Source organism: Chelonoidis abingdonii, chromosome 9 (genome assembly GCF_003597395.2).
Source record: "Chelonoidis abingdonii isolate Lonesome George chromosome 9, CheloAbing_2.0, whole genome shotgun sequence".
Lineage (NCBI taxonomy): Eukaryota > Metazoa > Chordata > Testudines > Testudinidae > Chelonoidis > Chelonoidis abingdonii.
In genome coordinates, this window is record NC_133777.1 from 67709274 (window position 1) to 67712950 (window position 3677).

The window sequence follows — 3677 nt, forward strand, 5'->3', positions numbered from 1 at the left end:
CCACTCAACTTTCCCATCATGTGGAACTCAGTGTTTTCAGTGTCAGAGAGGATGTTCCCAGACGTTCCTTCAAAATTTGCCATCGATGAGTTGATGCGGAGAAAAATACATAGATGCTTTGAATTAAATTAAAAAATTCAGAACCTGATGCTGCATCATTGACCACCAGTACAATGAATGAGAACTGCATGGGACAAAAAAAGCTCGAGGGTTTAACTCAGATCCGTGTTTGCACTCCTCTGTTCTTTCTTCTCATGTTGGCACCATTATCATAGCCCTGACCTCTCATTCCCGTATCTTCCAGCTTTTTAAGAAGCACATTTGTCATACCAGCTCCTGTAGTATCATCAGTGTCAATACATTGTAGAAAATGCTCTCTCACAGTTACCATTGCAGGGACATTTTCAATAGGTTCTATTGTTATTACAAAACTCACCATTAAAGTCATTTGTTCCATATGGCTGATGTCAGGTGTGCAGTCCTGAATAACAGAGTAATATCTTGCTGACTTTGGAGCTGCCACAATCTTCTGTTTGACTTTTGCTACTAGTAACTGTATGATCTCATTTTGAATTGTTTTTCCAAGGTAGTGGAGTGTGCAGGGTGAAAGTAACTTAAAGGACTTACCAGTACTCGGGAGTCCTGAGAAGGGGGCGTGGTCTCAACTGGAAGAGGCGAGGCCTCAGCCAGAAGAGGCAGGGCCTTTAAATTCCCCGGACCCTTTAAATCAAGATTTAAAGGCCCCAAGGCTCCAGTTGTGGCTGGGAGCTCCGGGGCCTTTAAATCATCCCCAGAACTCCCAGCTGCAGACATGGCTGGGAGCCCTGGGGCTCAGTGGCAATTTAAAGGGCCCGGGGCTCCCACTAGTAGCACAGCGGAGCTCTGGGCCCTTTAAATCACTATGGGAGCTCTGCTGCCATTACCCCAGTGCGCTGGCAGTGAGGCTTGGGAGGTGATTTAAAGGGCTCAGGGCTCCGCCGCTGCAGGGGCTTGGGCGGTGCTTTAAAGGGCCCAGGGGTCCCCACAGTGGTGGGGCCCTGGGCTCTTTAAAGTGCTGCCTGAGCCCGAGGGCAGCAGCAGTAGGGCTGGGGTGGGGATTTGAAGGGCCTGGGGCTCCCCACAGCAGCGGAGCCCCTGGACCTTTAAAGTGCCAGCTGTGCTCCTCTGCGGCGGCAGGGCTCCCATGGTGATTTAAAGGGCCCGGGGCTCCCTGCAGCGGCCGGAGTCCCGGGCCCTTTAAATCACCGCCGGAGCACTGCTGCTGCTAGTCTGGGGCTCTGGCAGTGGGGCTCAGGAGGTGATTTAAAGGGCCCGGGGTTCTGGCCTGCAGGGATCCCTGGGCACTTTAAATTACCATCCAGTCTGATCAGGCACAGCATAATGGCTCTTGCCGGTACGCCGTACCGGGCCGTATCGGCTTATTTTCACCTTTGGGTGTGTGTACATTTCTTGGGTGGTGACTCTTCTTAGATGCTCCTGGAGTACAGCATCAAACTCAGCCATCAGCTCCACAATTTTAAGGAAATTTCCATTGTTTGGCACATACAGCTGATCTGAATTGCCATGCAGTGCTAGGTTTTGGGTAGTAAGCATTCTCACAATGGCAATGAGCCTTTTCAGAACATTTTGCCAGTAAAGAGACTCTGATACAATCTTCTCTTGATGCTGATCATCTATGGTGGCCTTTAACCTTAGTCTCTTCTCAAGCTCTTTCCACCTATGGAATGCTCTCTGGGGATTTGCTGCCTTCTCATGGCATGCCAGATTTCTCACCAGATTGTTCCAGTCCTTTGTTCCTATAGAACCCAATGTGGCTGGAACATTAGACTGGAGTGTTTGCAACAAAAACAGTATGCAGCATTCTGGGGTTTTGAGTCCATAAGCCATGGCCTCTCCACTTTGTCACCATTGGGGATTTCATGCCAGTTATGTATTGGATGGAAACTTCTATTTTCACTGTCTTTGAGGAACATGAAGTTTTTCACTTGATGTGGCTCATGCAGTACAAGGAAGTCCCTCAGGCTACTGCTCAAGTGGGTCCCTAGTCCTGGATGATCTAGATTTAAGGAACTAAACTCAGCAGCACTGCTTCTTGCGCCTCCACCACACTCTTCTCTGATCTACACTTTTCTTCAGGAATGTGCATGGTTACATCCATTTGAGATGGAGATATGGATGCTGCAGTAGCTGCCAGGTCACCTGCACTCTGACTAACTGGAAGATCAGGCATCTCCTCACCACTCACATCCTCGCTAGGGCCGGAAGACTCACCATGAACATTTATTTCTATGTATCTCAGGAGAGCTCTGTGACATTATGAGTGTAATTTAATATCTCATTGAAAGGTGACAGGGCCAGAAAGAGCTAATTAACTCACAGACTAACCTGACCCATGGCCAAATTTTAGAAACTGGTTAGGAAGATATGTAAATGAATAAAGCTTTGAACTGCAAGCCTGTATTGTTAGAAATAGGCTAGATGTTTGCTCAGGTCTTGTGATGTAAGCAAACAAGTCTTGTCTATTGCTATAGTTTTGATTCAAAGATCGAAAAAGGAGTATTAACATTTAGGAAGACACTTGAGTGAAATAGTATTATTGTCTATATGTCTCTTTGAAGGTTGTGGTAACCTGTATCTGAACTGTTTAATGGATAAATTATCTTATGCTAATTGCCATGTTGTTTAGGAGAAGAAATGTTAAGCCTATTGTTTCCTCAGGCTAAAGGGCTGCAGGAAGTGTATAAAACCTTGGAAGAGGATCCTTTTTCATCTCAGATCTGCTTTGGTTTTCAAGAGGGGGAAACCTTAAGCCATAAGGATTGAGATCCCCAGTCACTGACTGAAGTCACTCTGAATATGGACATTGGACTATAACCTATGAACTATACCTAAAAGGATGTTTGGCAACTACAAACTCATCTCTGATATGTATCAGAACCTCAAGAATTGAATTCAAGTCCATATGTATATTGATTTTTTAACCAGCTCTCTCTCTCTCTTCCTTTTTAATACATTTTAGTTTAGTTAACAAGAATTGACTATAAGCGTGTATTTTGAGTAAGATCTAAGTTATCATTTGACCTGGGTGTGGGGCTTGGTCCTTTGGGCTCAGGAGAACCTTTTCTTTTATATGATGAAATAATTTTCAGAATTTATCATCATATGTTTGACATGTGTGTCTGGATGGAGGTCTGAGGCTGGGCACTTTAAGGGAACTGCGTTGTTTGGACTTCTGAGTAACCAGTGAAGTACTACAAAGCTGTTCTGTGCTAGTTTGGTAAATCTAAGTATTGGAATATTCACCAGCTTTTGGGGTTTGTCTGCCGTATTCTGTTCACAGTTCACCCTAACTGAGTGACCTCAGCTGGCTCCCACGGGCAGCATTGCCACAAGCTCCTTTCTGCTTAGACAGAAAAGCTTCCTTTCTTTTTCTGAATGCTGCCCCAGAGGGGCGTTTTCTTCTTTCACTCATGACTCCTGTTCTGTGCCAACTACAGTGGCTTTCAACACTCAGTTGAAGGGGACAAATAAGCAGGTTGGTAGCAGAGCCTGAGTGTGGGAAGATAGCAGCAGCTTAAGGGACTCCTACTACTTTAGTTGACTGCCTGTTCTCCTCAAGTGGGTTCAGGGAAGCAGCAGGAAACAGGAAGCTCCCTGAGAAGCTGATGTTAATCAGT